The sequence below is a fragment of the Colobus angolensis genome, unplaced genomic scaffold (genome assembly GCF_000951035.1).
Source record: "Colobus angolensis palliatus isolate OR3802 unplaced genomic scaffold, Cang.pa_1.0 Scaffold80, whole genome shotgun sequence".
Classification (NCBI taxonomy): Eukaryota; Metazoa; Chordata; class Mammalia; order Primates; family Cercopithecidae; genus Colobus; species Colobus angolensis.
Window position 1 is genome coordinate 13,138,375 of NW_012121821.1, and position 14,162 is coordinate 13,152,536.

Sequence of the window (14,162 nt, forward strand, 5' to 3'; positions counted from 1 at the left end):
TAAAGTGCTGGGATTACAGGAGTGAGCCGGCTAGAAATGAAATTCTTTGTTGAAGAATTTTTTTCTTTAAGAATGTTGTAGGCCCTCCTCAATCTCTTCTGGCTTGTAGGGTTTCAGCTGAGAGATCTGCTGTTAGCCTGATGGGGTTGCCTTTGCAGGTGACCTACCTTTAACATTTTTTCTTTCGTTTCAATCTTGGAAAATCTGATGATTATGCATCTTGGGGATGATCTTCTTGTGTAGAGTCTTTCAGGAGTTCCCTGCATTTCCTGAATTTGACTGTTGGCCTCTCTAGCAAAGCTAGGGAAGTTTTCATGGGTAATATCCTGAAATATGTTCTCTAAGTCATATGCTTTCTCTTCCTCCCTTTCAAAGATGCCAATGATTCATAGACTTAGCCTCTTTACATAATACCATACTTCTCGGAGGTTTTGTTCATTCCTTTTTATTCTTTTTTATTTTTGTCTATCTTATTTCAGACAGCCAGTCTTCAAGATCTGAGATTCTTTCTTCAGCATGGTTTATTCTGTTGTTAATACTAGTGATTGCACTGTAAAATTCTTACATTATGTTATTCAGCTCTGTCAAATTAATTAGGTTCTTTTTTATACCAGCAATTTTGTCCTTCAATTCCTGTATTGTTTTATTGTGATTCTTAGTTTCCTTGGATTGGATTTTTCTGTACACCTGAATCTCAATGATATTCATTCCTATCCATGTTCTGAATTCTACTTCTGTCATTTTATTTTTTTTTTTATTTTTTATTTTTTTTTTGAGACGGAGTCTCGCTCTGTCACCCAGACTGGAGTGCTGTGGCCGGATCTCAGCTCACTGCAAGCTCCGCCTCCCGGGTTCACGCCATTCTCCTGCCTCAGCCTCCCGGGTAGCTGGGACTACAGGCGCCCGCCACCTCGCCCGGCTAGTTTTTTGTAGTTTTTAGTAGAGACGGGGTTTCACCGTGTTAGCCAGGATGGTCTCGATCTCCTGACCTCGTGATCCGCCCGTCCCGGCCTCTCAAAGTGCTGGGATTACAGGCTTGAGCCACTGCGCCCGGCCTACTTCTGTCATTTTAGACAGTTCAGTCTCATTAAGAATTCTTGTTGCAGAAGTGGTACAGTGACTTGCAGGACACTCTGGCCACTTGAATTACTGGAGTTCTTGTGTTGGTTCTTTCTCATCTCTGCATATGGGTGTTCCTTTAACTGCAGTGTAGATTAAGTAGTCAATAGACTTCTCTTTTGGACATTTTCACAGGGTCGAGGCTTTGTGCAGGATCTTTATTTTATAGAAGCTGATTTCTTGTCTTTGGTTTCAGAGGGGGTACATCAGAGAGGTATTTTTGGTGTTGAAGTTGTGGGGTGTGATCCAGCAGGTGGCACTTAGGTGTACTGGTCAGTTGACAGACTCTTGCTCAGATGTGTGGCTCCACAATTTCCTCACAATTGCAGTCATGTTCCCTCTCAATGCTCTGAAAGCATAGGCTCCTCTTCCCTTGAGTGCTGGCTATAGATTGCAGCTTTGTACTCCTGGGCTGCCCACTGCAGTTCTAGGGTGATCTCAGTGTTTATGTTCCTTCCTCAACAAATTCCCTGAGCCGGGGAGGTTCCCCTGCCTCTGTGTCGCTTCTGGGTGGGCCTTCATGCTGTCTTGCTTTTCTCCATTCTCCATGGGTAGAGTTGTTTCCTTGATTAGTCTTGATGCATGTACTTGAATGATTCAACTATTTACTCACCCCTTCCATTCCTCCCTGTGACAGCCACACATATTAGCTGCTTCTAGTCAGCCATCTTGGTGACCACCCCCCCAACAATGTGTTTTACAATTAAGAAATATACTTCTAAATAATCTATGGATTGAAGAAGTAATCACAGTGGCAATCAACAAAATCAAAATTTTAGTGAAATGATAATGAAATACTGTAAGAACTGAGGTAAGCAAAGAACATGCATAGCTATAAAAGACAGGAAAATCAAACAGCTAATCATCCATTTCAAAAAATCTGAAACAGCAGTGGAGAAGTTCAGGACTGCCACCCCAAAATACACTGCTATGGAATATTGATTATTTTGAGCTAAAGGTACTCTGACCTTCCTTTTTCTTCCTGAAAGCAGGAGATGAAACTCTCATGTGAAAAGTGCCCTCCTTGTACCAGAGGAAAGACATTTTTAACACCAGTGATGAAAAATCAAGACTAAGAGAAATCTGCATACATAAACCTTAATAAACTAACCTTACCTTCCTAGCTTCTTCTCCACAATTAACTGTTCTAGTCGAAACTCCATATTCTTGTTACATTTTCACAATCTAATGCTCTTTGTCCTTCCTAGTATTATAAATATTCAGCTCTAACTGCTTTTTTGTGTCTTTGTTTTTCTGGCATAAGACAGACGTTATAACCAGAGAAAAGCATATGACCCTAGGAGGGTGGAGGAAAATTCTGCTTCCCTAAAGCAGCAAACCCCAAAAAAGTAAAAGAAAGGAAACAAAGAGTAGTAATAAATGTCCAAGAACACTAAAACACAAGAGAAAATGCCAAAAGTTAGTTCTTTGAAAAGAATGCAATTAATGAATACCAAGTGAGATTTAACAAAGAAAAAAACAGATAGCATAAATAACCAATAATGTGGTTGATGAAGGAAACATAACAAATCCTCAGGCCATTAAAAATATCCTAAAAGCGAATTACAAACAACTCAATACCAATAAACTTGAACATTTATTAGAAAAGTTTTAGTATAATTCAACTTACTGAGAAATCCTAGAAAAATCCAACTTATGGAAACTTCCACAAGAAACAAAATCAGAATAGTCCTACTGGATACATAATTTAAAACCTTCCAAAGAATAAAATTACTGTCCTAGATTATTGTACCTTATTAGTGAATTTTACCCAACAGTGGGGGCAGATGGGTGGGAGACACATAGAAATTTTTTTTTTTTTTTGAGACAGAGCCTTGCTCTGTTTCCCAGGCTGGAGTGCAGTGGTGCGATTTCGGGTCACTGCAAGTTCCGTCTCCCGGGTTCACATCCTCCTGCCTCAGCCTCCCGAGTAGCTGGGACTACAGGTGTCTGCCACCACGCCTGGGTAATTTTTTGTATTTTTAGTAGAGACAGGGTTTCACCATGTTAATCAGGATGGTCTCCATCTCCTGACCTCATCATGATCCACCTGCCTCTGCCTCCCAAAGTGCTGGGATTACAAGCGTGAGTGAGCCACCATGCCCAGTCCAGAAATTTGTTTAACCCTTATTTTAAGTTCAGGGGTACATGTGCAGGTTAGTTATACAGGTAAACTCATGTCACGAAGGTTTGCTGTATAGATTATTTTGTCACTCTAGTATTAAGTCTAGTACCCATTACTTATTACTCCTGATCCTCTTCTTCCTCATACCCTCCACCCTCTGGTAGGCCCTAGTGTCTGTTGTTCCCCTCTGTATGTCCATGGACACATAGAAATCTTACACAGATTTTTCTAGGAAAGTGAAAAGTATGGAACATTACCCAAGTAGTATATAACTGTGATATAAAACTAGACAAGGGCATTTGAAGACAGAGAAATTATAATTCATTGCTGAAAGTCGAAATCCTAAACAGAATAGATGAAGACCAAATCTGGTGACATATAAAACAGAGCACCATCATATCAGGTTTGGTTTATCCATTCAAAAAACATATATATTAATCGATATAACTGAGTACATTTAATAAAGTTTATATGTTCATTGTAATAGACAATGAAAAAACATTTCATACAACTTATACCCACTTATGATAAAAACTCTTAGCAAACTGAATAGAAGGAAATCTCTCTAATCAAAACCTACAGAACACATCACTTAGTGGTGAAATGTTCAAAGTTTTCTCTTTGTGACAAGGTATCCTATTAACATTTCCATTCAACCTCATACAAGAGATCTTAGCCAGTGTGATACAATAAGAAAAAATAAAAACTATAAGGATTAAAAATGGGGGTGGGAAGCTATCTATATCTACAGATAATGTAATTTTACATAAAATATCCAAAAGGATATGCAAATTATTAGAATTAATAAGTGTGAATAGCAAGATTACTGCATATAAAGGTCAATATACAAAAATCAACCACATGCATATGCAATGACTCATGTAATCCCAGCACTTACGGAAGCAGAGGCAGCAGGACCACTTGAGCCCAGGAGTTTGAGACCAGCCTGGGCAACACAGTGAGAAACCCTTCTCCACAAAAAGAAAAAAAAAAAAAATCAACAACACTCCTATACATCAGCGACTGTCAGAAAATGATTTTTTAAAGATAAATTTATAATTAAACAAAAAAGTATCAAATAATTAGATATAAATCTAATAGAAATGTGAAAAACTTCTGCAAGACAAAAAGCTATGAAATATTAATTAAAAAACTAAAGTTCTAAATAAACAGAGCAATATACTATGGTCTAGAATGAAATTTTAATGTCTATTTTTCTCAAATTAATTTAAATATTCAGCAAAGTTAAAATCAAAATCTCAACAGACATTTTGGTAACTAGACATACTGATTTTGTAATTAAGACATAAATATAAATGTCCAGAGTATCTCTCAATAGATTTTGAAAAAGAAGCATAACATAGGAGGACTTTGTATAAAGCTACAGTAATGAAGACAGTATGATACAGACTAAATATATTCAAATATCAAAAGAACAAAGAGTCTAGAAACAAATGTACAATATGTATGAACACTTGAATTTATGAAGTAGTTAGCATAGATAATGGAAGAAAATAATGCTTTCAATAAACTAAGTCAATTAAGTATCCATATAAAAGGAAAAAAAACAAAGTTCTACCTCACAGTATACACAGAAACCAAGTCCAGTTGGATTACATATCTAAACATGAAAGGCAAAACACAACTTTAAAAGGATATAGGAGAATATCCAAATGATCCTGGAGTATGAAACGATTTCTTAAACAGAAAGCACTAACCATTAAGAACAAAAACTGATAAGGAGATTGACTAATTAAAAGGGACTTCCATTTATCAAAAGACATCATAAAGCCAGTGAAAAAGCAAAGAGCAGTGTGGAAGACAGTGGCCACAGTTATAACAGAAACATAACCAGATTATTTAAAATTCTTATATATCAGTAAGACATATGGTTTGGTTTTGGTTCTGATTTTGACTTGGCTTAAATTGCTTGACGAACAGGTGAGCCTTTAACAACACTTTGGTTTTAGTTTTTATTTTGATTTAGTGTGAATTAGATGAGTGAGTGACCTTTTACCCTTTCCTTCTTGTAGGGTGAATGTTGTTTCGTCTCGAGAGAAAAATAGGTCAGACGCAAAGTAAGCCCACTCCGCTGGGAACTGTGTTAAAAATTTTCAAAAAGAAAAAAGGAAAGGCATCAAATCATCAAAACTTACTCTATTAAAGTGCATGTTACAGAACCTTAAGAAATGTTTTGCAGTAAATTATAAAGTTACGTTAACCCCTTAGAGGTGAAGATCTCTGTGTGAATTAGAACTGCCCTCTTTTGGTGTAGGATGGCCCACTGAAGGAACTATAGAGAAGGAACAATTGGCCATGTATTTAAGGTGGTGACAGGGGTCGGAGGATAGCCAGCGTACCTAGATCAAATTCCTTTACATTGACTCATGGTTAAATATAAACAAAACTAGCATAAATTAGCCCTGTTTAACAGCTTACTGCAAAAAAGCCAAAAGTAAAACAGCAGCTTCACCAGCAGACACAGAGTTTAAAAAGGGAGTCCCAGAAACAGCAAGAGAAGCTAGTTTTGCAGGAGCTGCCATAGATCATAGAAATTCTTTCTCCATATGTCCCAGCCTACCCCACTTTACTGAAGCCAACACCCTCTCAGAAAGAGATTCAGGAGTTAACAAGCCCCAGGTCTCACCTCGAAGGGGAGGATCAGAGCCTCCAGAGGCCAAGGAAGGAAGTCAACATAGTCAAGTGCGCAGTCTCAGATCTGGTCTTGCTCGAGCTATGCAAATAAATGCCTCTTAGGGAGACGCGAGGACTATATATTGATTCTCAGTAGCCTCAGGGTTAAATGGGGTGTAAAGCCAGAATGCTTTATAGAGTCTCTTATAAAACTGACTTAGACTTTTGTCAGCTCCTTGAAGCATTCCTGGAATCTTTTTTTATATTACTTGCTTTTTTCTACCAACTCTTAGCCTCTGCAGAAGTGCTTCTCAGGCTGTGCTGCAATGGCCAAGATCAAGGCTGGAGATCTTCGCAGGAAGGAGGAGGAGTTGCTGAAACAGCTGGACGACCTGAAGATGGAACTGTCCCAGCTGCGCGTCGCCAAAGTGACAGGCGGTGCTGCCTCCAAGCTCTCTAAGATACGAGTCATCTGCAAATCCACCGCCCGTGTTCTCACAGTTATTAACCAGACTCAGAAAGAAAAACTTCAGGAAATTCTACAAGGGCAAGAAGTACAAGCCCCCGGACCTGCGGCCTAAGAAGACACGCGCCATGTGCCACCGGCTCAACAAGCATGAGGAGAACCTGAAGACCAAGAAGCAGCAGCGGAAGGAGCGGCTGTACCCTCTGCGGAAGTACACGGTCAAGGCCTGAGTCATTGTCAATAAAGCACAGCTGGCTGAGGAAAAAAAAAAAAAAGTGCTTCTCGGTACCTCTGCAAACGCTGAAGCTGAGTTGCATTCTCCGGGTGTTTTTTTCCCCTTTTTCCTAGAGTTTAACAGGCTCTTTTCTTTATATAATTTTCCATGTGTAGACTAGTCAGCTGCCGGTGTGTGACTAGAGCAGGGCTTGTTGTCTCCTCAAGCTTCAGCCGTGCGTAGACTGGTCAGCCTCCGGAGTGACCAGAACAGGGCTGTTGTCCTCACCGAATAGAAAAAGTGAGGAAAAGACTTGAACAGGCTTTTCATAAAAGAGGATACTCACGTGGCCAATAAGCGCATACAACAGCACTCTGAAACCATAGAGATGCTAGTACAAACCCACGAAAATGACTGAAATTAACAAGACTTACAATACCAAGGTTGGTAAACATAGAAGAAGAATAAAAACTCACACAGTGATGTCTGGGAGTAGCAAGTTAGTACAATCACTTTGGTAAAACAGTTTGGCCCACTAGGTCCTACCTCCAACATTGGAGATCACAATGTGGAGGGCACAAACATCTAAACCATATCATTCTGCTGGTGCCACAAATCTCATGTCCTACTCACACTGCAAAATACAATCATCCCTTCCCAATAGTCCCCCCAAAGTTTTAAGTCATGTCAACATCAACTCAATCAAAAGTCCAAAGTCTCATCCAAGACTCAAGTCAAATTCCTTCCACCTATGAGCCTGTAAAATCAAAACAAGTAACCTGATACATCAAAACAAGATACATTGGTGGCTCAGGTATTAATCGGCCAAAAGAAAGAGGCAACAGGCCACAAGCAAGTCCAAAACCCAGTAGGGCAGACATTAAACCTTAAACTCCAATATAATCCTTGACTTCATGTCCGGCAACCTTGTGTGAGGGGTGGGCTCCCAAGGCCTTGGGCAGCTCCACCCCTGTGGGTTTGCAGGGTACAGCTCCCATGGCTGCTCTCACACACTGGACCTGAGTGCCTGCAGCTTTTCTAGGCTCAGGGTACAAGTTAACAGTAGATCTACCATTATGGGGTCTGGAGGGTGGTGGCCCACTTTCCATAGTTCCACTAGGCAGTGCCCTAGAGGGGACTCTGTGTGGGAACTCCAATCCCACATTTCCCCTCCACGTTGCCCTAATAGAGGTTCTCTGTGAGGGCTCTACCCCTGAGGCAGGCTTAGCCTGGGCACCCAGGCTTTCTCATACATCCTCTGAAATCTAGGGGGAAGCTGCCAAGCGTCCTTCGGACTTGCCCTCTTAACACCACGTGGAAGCCACTAAAGCTTATGTCTTGTACCCTCCAGAGAAGTAGCCCAAGCTGTACCTGGGCCCCTTTGAGCCAAGACTCGGGCTGGAGCTGGAGCAGCTAGGATATGGGAGGAGTGTCCTGATGCTGAGCAGGACAGTGGCACCCTGGGCCAGGTCCCTGAAATCATTCTTCCCTTCTAGGCCTCTGGGCCTGTGATGGGAGAGGCTGCTTCTAAGATCTCTGGAAAAGGCTTTCAAGGTCTTTTTCCCATTGTCTTAGATATTAGCACTTGGCTCCCTTTTGGTCATGCTAATCGCTCTAGCAAGTGGTTGCTCCACTGGCTGCTTGGATTCTTTCTCTATCACAGGGCCAAACTCCAAATTTTCCAAATTTTTATGCTCTGCTACCCTTTTAAGTAAGTTTCATCTTTAAGTCATTTCTTTGTTCCTGTACTTGATCACAGGCTGTTAGAAGCGGCCAAGCCATGCCTTGAATGCTGAGAAATATCTACCACCAGATACCCTAAGTCATCACTCTTAAGTTCGACCTTCCACAGAACCCTAGCATTTGGCCACAATGCAGTCAAGCTCTTGGCTAGGGTGCAGAAGGGTGACCTTTACTCCAGTTCCCATCAAGTTCCTCATTTCCATCTAAGAACTCATCAGGCTAGTCTTCACTATCCATATTTCTATCAGTATTTTGGTCACAACCATTTATCCAGTCTCTAAGAAATTCCAAACCTTCCCTCGCCTTCTTGTCTTCTTCTGAGCCCACCAAACACTTCCAATCACAGCCCGTTACCCAGTTCCAAAGCTACTTCCGCATCTTCAGGTATCTTTACAGCAACGCCCCACTCCTCAGTACCAATTTTTTGTATTAGACTGTTCTTGCAGTGCTATAAATACATATCTGAATCTGGGTAATTTATAAAGAAAATATGTTTGTTTTGGCTCATGGTTCCTCAGGCTGTACAGGAAGAATGGTGACCACATCTGCTTTCGGTGAGGGCCTCAGGAAGGTTACATCATGGGGAAGGCGAAACGGAGCAGCATATCACATGGTGAGTAAGGGAACGGGGTTAGAGGGAATGTCCCAGACTCTTTTAAACAACCAAATCTGCATGAACTGAGCAAGAACTCACTCATCACCAAGGAGATGGTGCTAAGCCATTCATGAGGAATCTGCCCCCGTGATCCAATCACTTTCTACTAGGCTCCACTTCCAACACTGGGAATCACATTTCAACATGAGATTTGGAGGGTACAAACATCCAAACCATATCAGCACAGAAGAAGCTTATTTAGTAAAACCACCAGAAACAAGAACAGCAGTTTCCCCTCTCACCTGCCTCCCACAAACCCTCCTATAAAATATCTCAGAGACCAGAGATTATAACAACTTTGAATAAAAGGCTAAAAGACCCAAAATAATGGTAACTTAATTGTTTTGAAAGCTTTGTTATAAATTTGCATAAATACTCTAAATGTCTTTAAGTGAATGAATGAACTTAAAAATGTATATTGATATCACACTAGTTCTTTAAAAAAAAAAAAGAAACGAGAATATGGATTCCATTTCTTCTCTAGTGCAGTTCTTTCTTCCTTTGCACGCAAAGTACTTCTAGTACAGAACTGGTCACACTGTATTTCTAAATATTTATCTATCTGCCTCCCCCCATTAGATCCAAGGCTACATGATGAAAATCAGTTCACACAAATTAATGTGAGCCTGGTATGTGTCAAGCACTACATTACTTTACAGAGAATCAAAGTGTACAACACACACATGATTTATGACCTCCATGGACCTTACATAAGGTTACAGGATGCTTCTCATAGGAAGTGATGTTTAAGTTGATACCTAAAGGTTAACTGGCAGTTAGCTAAACAAAGTATGGCAAGAAACACATCCCAAGCAGAGAATACAAGTAAGTCATAAGGTGGGAGGTCACTCCTATATTCTCTATTTCCACTAGCACTACACATTGCATAGTAAATATATTCCATTAGTGATAATGAAATGATGGGGAAAAGTGTGACAAGATGGAGGAATGAAAGAAAAAAAAATTAAGTCAATATAGGAGCAGGCCTATTATATCCAAGTTTCTGTGTTTTAGATTGACAATTCACACTTAAATATGCTATTTAATTAGGCCTTTATAAAAATGAAAAATAACCACCAATCAAGGGTCCACCCAATAGCTGCTTCCCATGACATTCTAAAGTATTGTGGAAGAGAAGCAATTTCAGCAGGTAAAATTTTGACATTCCCCTGCTCTACAAGAAAGTGCTCAAAAGAATAATGTCTCAGATAGAAAGAGCAAAGTATTTATTTCCATCACTTTACTTATCCAGCCATTTTCTTCCTAAAAGCACTTCTTGTATTTTAGGAATCCAACAGCAGGGTCCAAATCTTTCTTACACCCACTAACTCATCACTCAGCATAGTGTGAATAATAATACTCTCAACTGTTCAAAACACGCACCTTGGGTTTTCACAACAGTCAAAATTCAATTCCTAATTATACAAACATATTGTGACTATAAAGGGACGTAAATAACAAGACTAATGTTTCTCTCCACCAAAATAAGTGTATTAAAAAGTGATGTATGCTCTGTGGAGAAACTGGAACTTGTGTGCCCTGCAGGTGGGAATGTAAAATGGTACAGCCACGTGGAAAAGAGTATGACGGTTCCCCAAAAGATTAAAGAACAGAATTACTAGATGATCCAGCAATTCCACTTCTAGGTAAGCAAACAAAAGAACTGAAAGTAGAGTCTTGAAGAGATATTTGTACACCCATATTCACAGCAGAATTATTCACAGTAAGTAAAATGTGGAAGCAACCCATAAACAAGTGAATGCATAAGCAAAATGTGGTATATACATACAATGGAATATCGTTCAGCCTTTAAAAGGAAGGAAATTCTGGCCGGGCGCGGTGGCTCAAACCTGTAATCCCAGCACTTTGAGAGGCCGAGATGGGCGGATCACGAGGTCAGGAGATCGAGACCATGCTGGCTAACACGGTGAAACTCCGTCTCTACTAAAAAAAAAAACTAGCCGGACGAGGTGGCAGGCACCTGTAGTCCCAGCTACTCGGGAGGCTGAGGCAGGAGAATGGCATAAACCCGGGAGGCGGAGCTTGCAGTGAGCTGAGATCCGGCCACTGCACTCCAGCCTGGGCGACAGAGCGAGACTCCATCTCAAAAAAAAAAAAAAAAGGAAGGAAATTCTGACATATGCCATATGCTACACCATGAATGGACATTGAGGACATTATGCTAAGTGAAATAAGCCAGTCACAAAAAGGCAAATACTCTAGGATTCCACTTTTATGATGTCTCTACAATAGCCAAAATTGTAGAGACAGAAAGTAGAATAATGATCGCCAGGGGACAGGAAGAGGGGAGAATGGAGAGTTATTGTTTAATGGACATATAGTTTCAATTCTGCAAGATAAAGAGTTCTGGAAATGGATGATACTGATGTTTGTACAATATAAATATACATAATACCAATAAACTTTACATTGAAGAATGGTTAAGATGATTTAAGATGATTTATTTTACCATAATAAAATAATTGGGAAAAAAAGTAAAATTTTTCTGTCTAGAAATACACAATTAGAGATCAGATTGAGGACATATCAACACTTGCCTCAAACACAACAAATTGGTCTGGTGCCATTTAGAATGAAATCAATTATAACGCTGTGATCCCCTTCCATGATGTGCTGGTTATTCACATTGAGTCACTTAAAATTAATGATCTCATCTCATTTGTGAATAAATGAACCTGTCTTTCCTTCTAATAGGTTAATCTTTGAAGTAAACTAGACTACAAGAACAACTCATGAATTAACTAGTTCTAGAACTCAAAGTTTTAAAAGAGAAAAAAGGTGCTTCAATATAATCCAAAAAATGAGAAAACAAAAAGTCATATGGTGCTATGGTTTAGATATGGTTTGTCTGTCCCTGCCAAATCTCATTTTGAAATTTGATCCCTAGTGCGGTGGTGTTGACAGGTGGCCCTAGTGGGAGGCCTTAGGATCATGGGGACAGATTCCTCATGAATATCTTGGTGCCATTCTCTCAGTAGTGAGTTCTTATTCTGGGAAGATGGAATGAGTTCTCAAGGGAATAAGTCAGTTCCCAGTAAAGTGGATTGCTATAAAGCCAGGACACCCTTTAGGTTTGGTATCTCTTCATATGTGCCTGCTTTCCCTTTGACCTTTTCTGTCATTTCTGATGTGGCACCAAAGCTCTCACCAGAAGTTGAGCAGATGTCAATGCCATGCTTCTTGTACAGCCTGAAGAATAATGAGCTAAACAAACCAAATCTTTTCTCTATAAATCACCAAGCCTCAAGTATTCTTTTACAGCAACACAAAATGAACTAAGACATATAATAGACAGACAAGGTCCTAAGCCAATAGTATTTAAAGTACTAAAATATAGCAAATTCCTATCTTTATTTATTTATTTAGAGGTAAGATGTCACTGCCACCCAGATTGGAGTGCAATGGCATGATCTCAGCTCACCATGAATGAGCTCAAGTGATCCTCCTACCTCAACTTCCCAAGTAGCTGCGACTACAGGTGCATACCACCACGCCTGATTAATTTTTGTATTTTTTGTAGGGACGGGGTCTTGCCCTGTTTCCCCGGCTAGTCTTTAACTCCTGGGACAAAGTGATCTGTCCACCTCAGCTTCCCAAAGTGATAGGATTACAGGCATAAGCCACCATGCCCAGCCTGGTTCCTATCTAGATTTTCCAGTAAGAAATTGTTATTTCTACTGTGTTAACCTGTATTATCTGCTCAAAAATTAACCATAAACTTATTTTTATATTTTTTAGAGGAAAACAAAATTTAAAGGGCAGTAGGGAAGGAGAGTTTACTGTTTTGTTCTTTCCACATTTCTAAAGTATTCCTCTTCCCTGAAACCAAGGCTAATGGAAGAATAAGGGTGGACTTCACAGAGAACGTAGCAGCTATCCATAGAGTCAAAGGGAAAATTAGGGCCCTTAAACAACAGGTATTTTATAAAAAGCCAATTCCTCACTGCTATGAACTTGAATATTTATGTCATCTCCAGTATTTGTGTCTTCTCCAAGATTCACATGTTGAAATCCTAATCAATCCCCAATGTGATGACATGTGTAGATAGGGCCTTGGGGAGGTAATCATGTCATGGAGTGCTCATGCTGGGATTAGTGCCCTTATAACAAGAGATACAAAAGAGCTTGTTTCCCCTCTCGGTTTCCACCATGTGAGGACTCAGCAAGATGATACCTGTCTACAAGCCAGGAAGAGGGCCCTCACTGGAACCTGACCATGCTGGCACCCTGCTCTCAGACTTTCCAACTCCCAGAAACGTAGAAAATAAATGTGTTGTTTAAGTCATCCAGTACTTTGTTACAGCAGCCCAAGCAGACTTAGACATCCATGTACTCACTTCCAAGAAAAAGAAAACTTAAATAGCATTAAAGGCCAATATAACTCTTCATTTAACTCAAAAAAACAAAGAAATCATAAATATGACAAATCTCAATGGCAAAGCATAACTTCACTTTAAAAGACTACTATGACTATAAAACAATATGGAAAAGAGATTATATGTTAACTCTTTTAGAAAACAAAATACAGTATATAAGTACTATGAATTAGAATCATTTAAAGTACATACATAAACAACAAAGAATGGAGGAAAGAGAAAAAATGGCACTAAGGTGAATAAATCCTTTAATACGTTAACAGACTGTTCTCATAATAAACAAAATTGGAGATAAATAAGATATAGGAATAAAAATGTCCACAGGCACCAAACTATAATCCTAAATTAAAAACTGTCTATGAAAGCAATATAACAGCAGGCACAAAAATTTCATAGAAAAAACTATGTACAAATTTCAGTCTTCAGAAGATTATAAGTTATTTGTTAGGAAGTGATAATTTCAACTCTGCTGGCCTTTTAGCATCCTATAACTACCGACAGTACAACTAAAATTTTAACTAGGAAAACCAAGTAAGAGTAGTAAGAGCAATTAAATTTTTTAAAAAATGGCCGGGCCTTTTCCAAATGCTTTCCATACACCATCACTGATCTTCACACAAATCCTGAAAAATGGGTATAATAATTGGAAAGTGTTGCTTTTGTTTTGAAAACAAAGAAAGGACAACCACGTATTATACACTTCCTGATAGAAAATATATACCACTGTGAAGTTTTTTTTGGCAAAAAGAAAATACTACTTAATTCATATCAAGACTAGAGATGTAATTACTTTTCTTACTTTTCTTTTT

At 39.4% G+C, this 14,162-nt stretch overlaps 1 protein-coding gene and 1 pseudogene across 3 annotated transcripts in view; one reads left to right on the forward strand and one right to left on the reverse strand.

The window, feature by feature from the left end:
- Positions 1-14,162, reverse strand: part of OSBPL8 (oxysterol binding protein-like 8) — a 217,437-nt gene that overhangs the window by 167,793 nt on the left and 35,482 nt on the right. The window lies entirely within an intron of this gene.
- Positions 6,205-6,574, forward strand: LOC105502721 (annotated as a pseudogene).